This window comes from Furipterus horrens, unplaced genomic scaffold (genome assembly GCF_987537825.1).
Source record: "Furipterus horrens unplaced genomic scaffold, mFurHor1.1.pri manual_scaffold_12, whole genome shotgun sequence".
NCBI classification, from domain to species: domain Eukaryota; kingdom Metazoa; phylum Chordata; class Mammalia; order Chiroptera; family Furipteridae; genus Furipterus; species Furipterus horrens.
The window spans coordinates 73,404,564-73,418,248 of NW_028327182.1; the positions used below are offsets into that span (position 1 = coordinate 73,404,564).

The 13,685-nt window shown below is 40.8% G+C and overlaps 1 long non-coding RNA gene across 1 annotated transcript in view; it reads left to right on the plus strand.

Annotated features, from left to right (window-relative positions):
* LOC149996381 (uncharacterized) overlaps positions 1-13,685 on the plus strand; it is a 50,924-nt gene that overhangs the window by 23,115 nt on the left and 14,124 nt on the right. The gene's annotated exons all lie outside the window — the stretch shown is intronic.

Genomic DNA, 13,685 nt, shown 5'->3' on the forward strand with positions numbered 1-13,685 from the left:
GCCTCTGACAGGTTTCTTATCTGTTCATCTGTCAGGTTCTCTATCTGCTGTCTGGTGAGTTGTGCCACCGGGATCTCTATATTTGTCTGCCACATTTTGACAGATGCGTTTTGTTTTCCTGGGCCGGCTGTCCGGGGCGGTGCCTGTGTACGCGTCACAAATTAGCGACCGGTGTCTGTCTGCGACCTATTTCGCAGCCCTGTGGTGCTTTCTGTGGGGGCGGGGGTCCAAGATGGATTCACACAGTTATTCAGCTAGGAGACCGGGATCCGTCCTCCCGCCCCCCTGGGCCTCACTGTTCAAGGCGATGCTGCGGCTGCTTTCCCCAGCGCCGGAGTCGCGCACGACAGGGGCTTGATTGGAGTCCCGCACGCCAGGGGCTTGATTGCCTCCGGGATTTTTCGCCGCCCCGCACGCCAGGGGCTTGATTGCCTCCGGGATTTTTCGCCGCCCCGCCCGCAGCTCCGCAAACAGCTTTGCCTTCTGTAACTCTTACCTGCCCAAATGGCACCGCTGGTTTATAACTTCATGTGTTGGGCTTCCGTGTAGCTTTATTTTCTGGAATTTCTAGTTATCCTTTGTTTTGAAGTAGTTGTATTCCTCTATAGTTGTAGAGGGAGACCTAGTGTGTCCGTCTAAGCCTCCATCTTGGCCGGAAGTCCAAAACTATAATTTTTTAAAGTTAATAAAGTATATAGATCTATTTTATTTTAAATAAATTGAGTAAGTAAGATTCTACATTCCCAGTAAAAAGAGAAAATTGGGTTTGGTGTTAATTACTCACTTTATGAAAGGAATCTTAATTTATCAAAAGAATATAGATGTTTAAAAAACAAACTCCTTTAAATGAGAACTAAAACATTTTAAAATAGTTTCACTGATGCATGTACAGTGGTACATTTTAAATGGTCAAATTTATTGAGTAAATTAGATAGGCAGACTAGAACGTATAAAGAATTCCTATAACTTGATAAGAAAAAACAAACAAACAAAAAGGGAAAAAATGTATTACCAGCTGAGTTGGAGGAAAGGAAGCCCAGAAGGCCAACAAACACTTGCATAAGAAGAAATGTTAGTCTCCCACCCTCCTTCCCTTCCTCTTGGACACATGGTTGTCCAGCCAGAGACTGTATTTCCCGATTCCTCCTAAGGATGTGCTTATGTGTCCATAAGATCAAATTTTGCCAGTGGAATGTGAATGGAAGAGATGTGTGCATCTTATGCCATATTGCCTAGAAGAAGATTGCTAGAAGTTCTTCAATCTTTTTTCAAAAGTTGGTATGTGGCAAAAATCCAAGACTGCCACCATGATGACATGGACAATGACCTAAGAGATGGTAGTTAACAAATGGAAGGATCCCGAAAAACTGTGTGGAGCAGAGAGACCTTACCAGTCTAGACTATCCAATGTAGGATTGTTACGCAAGAAAGAAATGTCTTCCTTATTTAAAGTACTGTATTTGGGGGTCTATTTGTTGTAGCAGCTTAACTTTTATCCTAACACAACCTAATTAGGAAGACTGAGAAATGCAAGTTAAAACTAGATACCATTTAATACTCTAAGGTTGGAGACATTTTAAAAACCTGATGATACCAAAAATTTGGGAAATGAACTCTCATATACTTCTGTCAGAAGCGTAAATTGGTACAAACCACTAGAGAAAAAATTGTCAAAATTACTAAAATAGAAAAGAAGCATTCTCTACAGCCCATTCATTTCACTTCTAGTATAGTAACTTCACATACTGAGATACACCTACAGGATGGTTATAACATCACTGGTATTAGCAAAAATTGGAAACAACATGAAAGACTTAATCAAGAAGAGGGTGGATAAATAAATTGTGATATTTTCATGTAATTGAGCTCAAAATGGGTGAACTGGATCTATATGTATCAATATGAATAAATTTCTAAAACATAGCTTTGAAGAGAACAGGAAGTTGACGAATATGTATGATGTGATAGCATAAGGTAAAATTTAAAATATGCAAAGCATAACTATGTATTGTTTTTATTACATATATGTGTGGGAAAAACATAAAAACATGGTCTGGAAAAATACATACCAGATTCTTGTTAGTAGTTGTCTCTGGAGAAGGAAGATAAGGAGAAAGATCTGTGGAGAGAAACAAGGAGGACTTCAATATTTTTCATAATCTTTTATTTCTTTTGTGAAAAATGTCATTAAATATTGTTAATATTTGTTCGTTGTGGCTACTGGGTGCAATCAGTGGTGTGCTGGAGTAGGAGCACCTCAAGGAGAGTGGATTGTGCACATCTCTTCCCAACAACCCATTCGATGATGTCACCATGATAACTTGAAATCAATGGTGAAAGTATTTATACCACAGGGAGTGGCAAATGCTACTAATCAGAGCCTATTTTTCCTCTGGAGAGTCTGTTGTTTATGCTGACTAGCACACTGATGGGTACAATGTAGCTATTAAATTAATCTTCATGCTCTTTAATGATTTTTACTTTTCAAAAAATATTTATCTTTATTTAATTTCTCAGGAATAGGTTTTTTGCACAAAGGATCTGGCATGTGTGTGTTGGTGGTGATAAAGAAAAGTAAAGCATCTCTCTGAAAGATATAAGCAAAAGTCAGGTTCTATTTGGCTTTTGAGAAAACTTGGTTAATCTGGGTTGGGTAAAAATTTTGGACCTCCTACTTAATACACAACTTCAACATCAAGTGTCTTCAAATTATATATGATACCCCTGTGCAATCAGGGGCTTCCTGCATCTTCTCAAAGAAGATAACATCTTTCATAATTGCCAGAATGCTTAGATTTACCTTATTTAATTCCAGTTGTTGAACCAAAATTTGCATTCCTACTTGTGTAAAAATGAATCAGGAATAAAAGTGTGTCTGACATGGCCCTGGGAGGCCTTGTGGTTTGAACAGTCCTCTGCAGCCATAACCCAAGGGAATGGTAATCACATTTTCTGAACACCCAGTCAGGACACGTGGCCAGGTAGGTATGGAGGACTGTGAGCAAGATTTGCCTTCAGTCCTGTCCTATCATTAACATTCTGGGGATTTGATACTCCTGACCATAGTGCCAGGTAACAAAGAGGACTTATTCCTTATTAATCACGCTTGAAATTATTATTTTAAAATAACTTTCAATTCTTGTTATTAAAAAACAAAACATAGATGCGTAAAATATAGACAGGAAAATAAGATCATCCACTCATAATTTCATGACCCAGAGATAACAGCTAATTGTTTAATAACTAACTTTTCAACTTCTTTTGTATCTGTTTTTATTTTTCCAAAATATTAAACTACATATACTACTTAAACCAGCCTCTTCCACTTAAGATGTTATCACTAACTTATTTACATGTTATTAAGTTTTTTTCAAATGTGCTATTTTTATAGCTATATAGCATTATATCACTATTATCAAATTTATTTCACTTATTATCCCACTGTTAAATATTTGGATTGTCTGTAATTCTTGCATCATCACAGAATCATCATCATGGTAAATCTTTGCATATATGTCTGTTCCTTTCTTTGGGATAAATCTTTTTTTTTAAGTATATTTTATTGATTATGTTGTTACAGTAATTCTAATTTTTCCCCCTTTCCTGCCCTCTTCCCAGTACCCCTCTTCCCTCCAGCAATCCCACACCCTTATTTCATGTTCATGGATCGTGCATATACATTCTTTGGCTTCACCCTTTCCTATATTATTCTTAACTTCCCCCTGTCTAGTTTGTAACAACCAATTATGCTTCTTAGTCCCTGCACCATTTCCCCATTTCTTCCCTATCCTCTCCCAGCTGATAACCCTCCAAATGATCCCCATACCTATGATTCTACTCCTATTCTGGTTTGCTTAGTTGGATTTTCTTTTTTTTTTTTTAGATTCAGTTGTTGATAGTTGTGAGTTTCTGGTCATTTTAGTGTTCATAGTTTTGATCTTTTTCTTAAGTTAGTCCTTTTGACATTTCATATAATAATGGCTAGGTGGTGTTGACCTCCTCTAGCTTCACCTTGTCTGGGAAGCACTTCATTGCCCTTCCATTCCAAATGATAGCTTTGCTGGATAGAGTAATCTTGGTTGTAGGTTGCTTTTCATCACATTGAATACTTCTTGCCAGTTCCTTCCTGCTTGAAGTGTCCTCTGAGAAATCAGCTGATAGTTCTATAGGAATACCCCCGTAGGCAACTGTCTGCCTCTCTCTTGCTGCCCCCAGGACTCTGTCTTTATCTTTCACCTTTGGCATCTCAGTCATGATGCATCCTGGTGTGGTCCCCTCTGGGTCCAGCTCACCCAGGACCCTCTGTGCTTCCTGGACCTGTATGTCCATCTCCTTCACAAAATTTGGGAAGTTTTCCTCATTTTTTTCACTTCTTGCTTCCTCATTCTGTACTGGTTGACTATTTTATCTTCCTTATGTTCCAAATCATTGATTTGAACCCCAGTTTTCTTCCCTTCACCATTGGTTTTGTGTGGATTTTCCTTTGTTTCACTTAGCATAGCCTTCACTTCTCTTATGCGTTTGCCATACTCAAGCATGTCTGTCAAGGCTGTGAGCATCTTTATCACCAGTGTTTTGAATTCTACATCTGTTAGGTTGTCTATCTCCTCATCTGTGAGGTTGGCTATCTCCTCGTCGCTTAGTTCTCCCACTGGAACCTTGATCCTTTTAAGCCATACTTCTCTGTCTCCTCATTCTGACAGGCTCTTGTATTTGTTTGCCTCTGCATCCCAGGTAGAGCTGTTGCTCCTGTTACATTGTGAGGGGTGGAACCTTAGGGATTCGTCGGTATGGGCGACCTATTTCACCACGTTGTAGCGCTGCATGTGCGGGAGCGGTCTGAGAGGGAATAATCCCCCCTGCCCAGCACTTGCCCCTTTTCCAGGCACCTCTCCCACTTCTGCACCAGACTGGCTCCCATCTAGCTGCTGCCCTGGCCATCCTTCCCAGAGTGGTTGGGTCTGCAGATGTTCTAGGACACTGGGGGCCCTTTAAACAAGTGGACTCTGCTGAGACCAGCAGTTTCTGCCTCCATCCCAACCCCCAGTGGTCTGGACAGTCAGAAGCAATGAGGTTTGATTTTCCCTGGTGCTGGGACCGTGAGCCGCAAGGTCCAGTGAGGAGCTGGGAACGCTCCCCAGGTGTCCCTCCTGACTTTTTAAAATGTGTGACTGTGCTTTCTGCCAGCCTGCTCCTGCCACTGCTGCTGCCACCACCACACCGCATCGGCTCTGTCCCTCCTACCCATCTGGATGAGTATTTCTTCTTTATATCTTTGTTTGCTGGACTTCCATGCAGTTTGATTTTCTGGAACTTCTGGTTGTTTCTAGTTTTGAGGCAGCTGTATTCCTTCTTAGTCGTGGAGGGAGGTGCAATGTGTCTGTCTACAACTCCATCATGGTTGGAAGTCTGGGATAAATCTTAATGATATAATTCTTGAGTCAAAAATTATGAATATTATTCTAATTTTTTGCTATCTTTATGGAAATTGGTTATTCATGCAGGAAACTTTGTATCATATACACAAATATAGTTTCAGTATATTAAAAATGTGAAGAAGCAAAACTTAATGAACTTTAGAATAAAGTTTCTGAAAATGTTTTTTATGATGTCATCTTAGGGGAGAGAGAAAAATACAATCAAGAAAGGTAACAATAGATAATTTTGACTGTTTTAGAACGTAAAAATTTTATATTTCAGGAGACAATATAAAAGGCAAAACATAGGCTGGAAAAACATATTTGCAACCTATATAACACAAAAAGGTTAGGATTCAGAACAGAAGAACACTAATAAACCAATAAGAAAAATATAAAACAATGTAATAGAAAAATAGGAAGAGACTCTAGAAAGCAATTCACAAAAATGGGAATCTGAATGGTTAATATAAAGGATTTTGTGCTCAAGTTTACTAGTAATAAGAGAAATTTAAATAAAACTAACAAACCAGATCACATCCACAAGATAAGCAAAAATTAAGAAGACTGACATCAAATTTGACAAGAATGTCATATAACTGGGATTCTCAAACATTGCTGATGAGAATGTAAATTGGCTCAAATGTGTGGAGGAGCAATTTGGTGATATTTACAAAAGTTGACAAAGTGTGCTCTTCAGGGTGAACCAGGGTGAGTCAAGCAAGGCACCCGAGGTCGGCACTGACGGCCAGGCGTCCAGTGCACGTTGGCCCTTGTGAGTAGGCCTCCAGAAGGGCTGTGCTCACCATGCTTTGCTTGCCTCACCCTGGCCCTGACCCTGATGTATGTATTCTAAAAGCTAGCAACTCCATTTCTTAGTATCTACCCATAAGTTTATTCACATGTGTACCAAGAGACAGAAGCAAGAACTTCATTGTATCATTGTCCATAAAAGTGAAAATTGGAAGCCACTTAAATGTCCATCAATACATACAGTATATTCATGGAAGAGGATATTATAAAATAGTTCACTCAAGTAAATAGAGTTACATGTATCAACATGGCTGAATCTCATAATAAAGCTCAAAAACATAATTTTGAGTGAACAAAGCAAGTAGCAAATGATACATTTGGTATGATTCGTTTTCACAAAGGTTAAAACATGTGACATAATACTATATACTATTTATGAATACATTCATAGGTAGTACAAGAGAAAAAGTCATGGGAATGATAAACAACACATTTATAGTATTAATTATTTCTGTAAAAGAAGGGAGAAAAATAGAGTCAAAGTAATAATATAAAAGGATTTTTTAAACTGTTTACGTAAAGTATCTGAAGCAAATACAATAAAATATTAAGACTTCTTAAAGTTGGGTGTTAAATTATTCTACATAGTTTTTTGTATGTTTCAATATTTGAGAATTTTTAAAAAAGAAGTAAAAAAAGAAAAATTAACAAAATTGATATTCACTTCCATAGCTTGATGATTTGGGGCAACTTTTTCTGAATATTAGTTTATTTTTCTCTCAAAAAATAATATTAATACCCAAGTCATAGAGTGATAGCAGTTGCATTTTCTAACTCTGTAGAGGTCTTTCTGCTGTGTGTTCTAACTATCCCCATCAGATCCTGCCCCCACCTCACCTCTTGAGCCCTTGTCCTATAACTAGGGTTAAGCTCCAGCATCCAGATGCTGAGAATACAGAAGGAGCCTGCGTCCCTCACTCACTTACAAAAGTGGTTCCTGAGAGCATTCCCAATAAGCCTCTTGGGATCCAGTCTCTGTCTCAGCACCTGTTCCTGGAAACCCTACCTAAGACAGTAAGTGTTGTTGTCATCCCATGGAATCTGGTTATTTGCATACAACTTCACATTTTTTAATGTTTTAATTTACTTAAAAAGATAGGAAGCACGAGTGGTGAAACTAATATCCATAAATCTATCCACAGGAGAGCCAATAGCTGTGATAGTTCTACAAATGGGTTCACAATTCTCTGTGCTTCCAGTCAGTTTTATTAATGATTCAGGATCATCTGACCTGTAATAGTTCCATGCAAGCTTACAATTTGCTAATTGAAAGACAGCCTGAAACTTAAAGCAAGCTTTGCACATACCAAAGTTTGTTTGCATTTCAGATACAAAGGGCTCTCAAGAGATTTCAGGTTTACAAAAGCACATTCATACTTGGAAGTTTATGGGTGTTGCACACTCATTTAGGTCATTTCATATCTTTAGGCTTTAGATCTGAGGGTTGAGAATACACAGGTGTGGGCATGGAACATAACTGGAAACAATGAAGCTGTCTCAAGTACCTCTGAACTATTCCAAAGGAGATACTTGATTTAAAGTCCATGCAATGTGCACTGTGCCTTCCATAATTAGATTATCTGGGACTAAATGTGAAGATTTAAATAATTTCTTGACATGATAGAAAATAAATTCTCATGATGATGTGACCCAGAGGAGAACTAGCAGTGATGCTAATATTTTAGGCTAAAAGGCTCTGGTGACATTGAACTCCAATTAAGGCAGAAAGGTCTCCAGCTAAGTGAGAGCAGACATTCCTCCTGGGGCTGTCAGTCAAGCCACAGATGAGTCAGCTGGTTTTTCAGGGCTCTGCCAATGTAACGGGTGCTATTGTGGTCCTTAGTTCCCTGAGCATTCTTATAACTAGTATTTTGAACTCTGCACCTGATAGATTGCTTATCTCCATTTTGTTTAGTTCTTTTCCTGGAGTTTTGTTCTGTTCTTTCATTTGGCTATATCTCTTTGTCAGCTTCTCTGTGTTTGTTTTTATGTATTAGGTAGAGTTATTACATCTCCCAGGCTTGATAAAGTGACTTAATGTAGTAGATGTCCTGTAGGGTCCAGTGCCACAGCCTCCCCTATTACCCAAGCTCAGTGCTCAAGGTATGCCCACTGTGTAGGCTGATTGCTGTTGGCATGACCAAGGTCAGCTACCACCTGTGTTCTGTCCAGAGTCACAGAGCATAAGCTATAAAGCAATCTGCAGATGGCTGCTACTTGTGCTGGGCTTGAAGGTGCCCAGGAGAGGCCAAGCTGTGAACCAAGGCCAGCTGCTGCTAGTGCTGGGCCAGGGGCAACTTACCAAGAAGTATGGGGCATGCTGAAGCCAGATGCTGCTTGTTTGAGAGAATTTAGGAAAATATGAAACATGGGCCACAAGTCATTCATATGGAAAAGCCATTGGATACACCTTGAGTGGGTCTGAAAATGGGGTGGGGCAGGGCCTTGGGGAATCACCAGGGTGGGGCAAACAGTGTGAGCCTTAAATATAGCACTTGCCTGCTGGCTATGTGGCGGGGGGGGGGGGGAGTCTCAGAAAAGGAACAATAGCCTCTGCCAATGCTTCTGTCTGGGAGAAAGCTGCCCTCCAGCTCTCACCTTAATGCTGGACAATTCAGTTTCTCCTTGTATGTCTCTGATGCCTTTCAATCTGCTGCCCCAGCATTGGACTCAGAGGGAGTGAATCCAAGTTAGTCTGTGCACAGGCCCTTTAAGAGGAACTACCTGAGATTCCAGCAGTCTGTCTTCTATAGCCTAAATCCCAGCTGGTTTTTACAACCAGAAGTTATGGAGACTTATCTTATCAGCACTGGAACCCCGGGCTGGGGGTCCTGGTGTGGGGCTGGCACCCTTTGCTCCTGAGACATCCCTCCTGATTTTTATCTGTCACACATGGGTGTGGGACCAGCTTGTTCCATGTCTCCACCCCTCCTACCAGTCTCAATGTGGTTTCTTCTTTAATTCCTTAGTTGTAGGACTTCCATTCAGCTCAATTTCTGATGGTTCTGAATGCTGGTAGTTCTATAGTTTAGTTGTAATTTTGATATGGTTGTTCAAGGACATAAACTGTGTGTACCTATGCCACCATCTTGACCAGACCAAAGTGACTTTTTTTGGTGCATATATTCCAGGCAGGCTAGAGCTATATATATGACAGTTCCCCAACCAGAAAATTTATAACGGTGGAAAATTAATGTGAAAGAGCTTTTTCAGGGCAGTTACTTAGTTTGGTGGTACCTTTGCTATAGTACTCAAGCTCCCCTGTGGATCTGCTTCTTTGCCATTCTATATTCTTCATTGTCCTTGTGTGGATTATATCATTTTTCAGCAACTATTCCCTCACACTTCTGAACTTGTATGATCTCATCCTTCACCCACCCCCAAGAGAGATGACTATTTCCCAATGAAGTTGGGTTTGGCTGGGGACTTGCTTTGGCTGAGTATTAAGGGAAGTAGTGACTCCAATTAGTTCCAAGTGGACTCCTGAAGGACCTTCAAGACTCCATGTGAACCTCCTTATAACTATTATTGTGGGAAGTGAGCATTCCAGATAGGAATGTCTTCTTCAGCCTGAGTCCCAGAGAGAAGACATGTGGAGCAGCACTGAGTTGAACATTGGCTGGGAGAAGAGCTACATCAGATTGTCCATGTCTCCAAGGGAAAACCATGTGTTTATAAGGCACAAAATTTTTTATATAGCATTATGGTAGTGAAAGCTGACCAATACAACCATCACTTTATTCATTCGGAAAACATATTTTGAGCACTGCTACCATACATTAGATTCTATGGTTATTCTTTAATAAGCAAGACTTCATCTCTTCCATTCTCAGGTACCTTACTATCTAGAAGGTTAACTAGAAAAGGACAAATATAAACAATATTTGTTTGGTGAGTAACATGTGAGATATAAACTGTAATAAGAAGTTTAGAGGTGAAAGAGACTATTTCTGACTCAGAGGAATCATAGAGCTTCTTGAAAGAGGTGGCATTTCCATAATCAATTATTTTAGGAGATGAAACCCCAATTGTATATGGCTTAAAGCAAACTACATAATTTAATATAATATATCCAGTTATCAGCATAGATAAGTATAAAAGTACAATACAATGCAGAATGAGATGGGATTAGAGGGAACAGTGTAGATTAAAAAACAGAGAAATGGAGACTTCCAGCCAAGATGGAGGTGTAGGTAGACACGCGATGTCTCCTTCACAATGAAGAAAGAATTTACAACCACTTCAGAACTAAAAAAGACCCAGAAGATCTAGAAAATAAAACTATATAAAAGTTCAACAAAGAAATAAAGAAGAAATATTCAGGCTGAAAGGTAGGAGGGGCCAAGCAGGGATGGAAAGAACGAGGTGCAACACTGCGACAGTGACTGTGGGGGTGGAGCTTGGCTGCAGCAGTGGCACAGGGACTGTCACTGGGGTGAAAAGCGCAGTCATACATTTTAAACCTGAGAAATGATCCCAGCTCCAGACTAGACTGCGCAGCTCATGGTTCCAGTGCCAGGGAAAAAAGAGCCACATGGCTTTTGACTGTGAAAACCAGTAGGAGTTGGGGTGAAGGAAGAAAGTGCCAGTCTCTCAGCAGAGTTTTGTTTGTTTAGAGGACTCCCATGGTCCTAGAATGCCTGCAAACCCACTCACTCTGGGAACCACCACCAGGGCAACAGCTAGAGAGGTGCCAGTCCCATATGGGAAGTGGGAGAAGTTCCTGGAAAGGGGGTGAGTGCTGAGCAAGCAGCATCATTTCTTCTCTGATCCCTCTTCCACATAGAGCAGCACCACAACATGGTGAAATGTGTCACCAACACTAACGAATACCTAGGCTCCACCCCTTACAAAGTAACAGGTGTGACAGCTCTAAGTCACTGAGGCAAACACAGAAAGCTGTCAAAATGAGGAGACAGATAAGTACAGCCCAAAGTGGGAGGAAAGATCAAGGTTCCAATGGGAGAACTGAGAGATGAGGAGATAGCCAACCTAAAAGATGCAGAGTTCAAAATACTGGTGATAAAGATACACACTTTACAGCTATGCTTAAGTACAGCAAATGCAGAAGGGAAGAAGTGAAGGTCATGCTAAGTGAAATGAAGGAAAGTCCACACAAAATCAATCGTGAAGGGAAGGAAACTGGGGTTCAGATCAATGATTTGGAACATAAGGAATAGCTAAATAGTCAACCAGTACAGAATGAGGAAATAAGAATTGAAAAAAATGAGGAGAAGCGTAGGAACCTCTGGGACAACTTTAAACGTGCTAACATCTAAATCATATGGGGTGCCAGAAGGAGAATAGGAAGAGCAAGAAATTGAAAACTTATGTGAAAAAATAATGAAGGAAAACTTCCCTAATTTGGGGAAGGAAATAGACATACAGGTCAGGGAAGCACAGAGTCCCAGACAAACTAGATCCAGGGAAGACCACACCAAGATACATCATAATGAAAATGCTAAAGGTTGAGGATAAAGAGAGAACCTTAAAAGCAGCAAGAGAAGAGAAGAGAGTTACCTACAAAGGGGTACCTATAAGATTATCAACTGGTTTCTCAAAAGAAACTTTTCACGCAAGAAGGGGCTGGCAGGAAATATTCAAAGTGATGAGAGGCAAGGACCTACAACCAAGACTACTCTCTCCAGCAAAGCTATCATTTAGAATGAAAGGGCAGATAAAATGCTTCCCAGACAAGGTAAAGCTAAGAGTATATCATCACCCAGCCATTATTATATGAAATGTCAAAGGGACTTATTTAAGAAAAAGAAGACCAAAGCTATGAACATTAAAATGACAACAAAATCACAACTATCAACAACAGAATCTAAAAAATAAAAACAAAAACAAACTAAGCAGACAACCAGAGTGGGAACAGAACCATAGGTATGGGGAACATGTGGAAGGATGTCAGCTGGGAGGGGGGAAGGGAGAGAAGAAGGGAACTGGTGCAGAGATTAAGAAGCAGAGTAGGAGGGTGCAGAATAGACAAAGGGAAGTTAATAATAATAATATAAGAAAGGGTAAAGTCAAAGAACTTACATGCACGACCCATGGACATGAACTAAGGGGACGTGGGAGTGCTAGAGGGAGGGGGGTGCTGGGTGGAGGGGAGCAAAAGAAAAGAAATTGGGACAGCTATCACAGCATAATCAATAAACCATACAGAAACAAACCAAAAACAAAACAAAACAGAGAAATAGGAACGTGTACTTAGAGAAAAGCCAGTGGTCTGATTTGTGGAAATCTGAAGAGCATCTCTTGGCCAAGATATGGGGGTACATCTTACAGCCCGTAGGAAGATGGGGAGGAATTTACCCCAGCAGGTGCCAGCGTGCAAAGAAGTCCTCACCCAAGGACGAGGCAGGATTGTTCCCCTCACTCAATGCCACTGTAGAATGGAGAACAACTAGAGCGCCTGCGCTTCTCATGGGACAGCTATGCCTTGGCTGTGATGCTAGACAAGCCCCTGGAATTTACAGCATCCATCAGAGCAGGAGAAAGGGGCCAGGGAACATCTGAAACTGTCTGGAAAAGCCTTGTGGTAACCATTTAATTGGAACTGACTATATTTTCTATCTTTAGTAAGCATGGGAGCTTAAGACAGACATTAGGTTTAGTTATAGGAAAACATAGGCAGTTAGAGTTCTATACACCTAAGTCTGTGCCTATGAAAGTCCTACTCACTGCACACACAGGAAGGGGCGGCCGCTGCAAACAAGGTTATGTATCTTAGAAAGCCAGGTGCTTGGGTTCTTGCCCAGATGCCTTGTTCCTTTGGATAACTGTTCCATTTATTTCATTTGCCAAAATAAAATCCTATGAGTTTTCCATATATTGTGCTATGACTAAGACCTATGCAGAAACATCAAACCCAAAAGAAAAATCAACATACTTGCTTTTCTTCTGTATTGAAGACATGCTTTGGAAATGTGGAATTTCCTCCCCAATGTTCCTTTTGAACCATCCCTACCTGCAGACCCCAGCTTGTTTAAAAATACATTTATAAGAGAAACCTCAATGTACTTTCAATGGAACAAACTAAAGCAGATCATAAGTACACTGAAAAGATTCAAAAGATTGAGCGTCGGCCTGCGAGCTAAGTGTCGCTGGTTCGATCTTCCAGTCAGGGCACATCAGAGAAGGAAAACTCTGACTCCAAAAAACCTCCGCTGCCTTGCGGCATACCTCTTCAGGGGAAAGGCTAAGGGAGTAAACCCCGACAGAAAATCCGGAGCCGGAGTCCCTAAGGCGGTTTGACGTTGTAGTCAACACCGGCAACTCCTGCGGCGCACCTGAAGCCAAGCTGTATTGACTCCGTCTTTCCCTTGGATCCTTCAGCTGCGAAGAGAGGGGGGGTCTGCTGCATGGGCAACAGCAGACCCTCCATATCACCCTGCCCAGGCTCTGTAGCTTCAGCTTCACTGGAGAGGACACTCCAGCGTCATCGCAAGA